Below are 245 nucleotides of genomic sequence, written 5' to 3' on the forward strand. Positions count from 1 at the left end.
AGAAAGCTGGTACTATGCACCTGTCACATCAAGGGTCCCAAGCCTCCCAGCACAACCACTGAGCAATTAACACCCTTCCAGCTCTGGTCTCCTTCCTCTCTGGCTCTTAATGAACTGTCTGTTTTTGGTATAGTACAGATTTCTCTGTTCAGTTTTTCTTCTGGGATGCAGAACCCTGGAAATCCCAGGAAGGTGACGACCAGACTCCAATGTCACCCTGTATCAGTAAGAAGTCAAAGCATGGG

This window comes from Myodes glareolus, chromosome 3 (assembly GCF_982192425.1).
Source record: "Myodes glareolus chromosome 3, mMyoGla1.1, whole genome shotgun sequence".
Lineage (NCBI taxonomy): Eukaryota > Metazoa > Chordata > Mammalia > Rodentia > Cricetidae > Myodes > Myodes glareolus.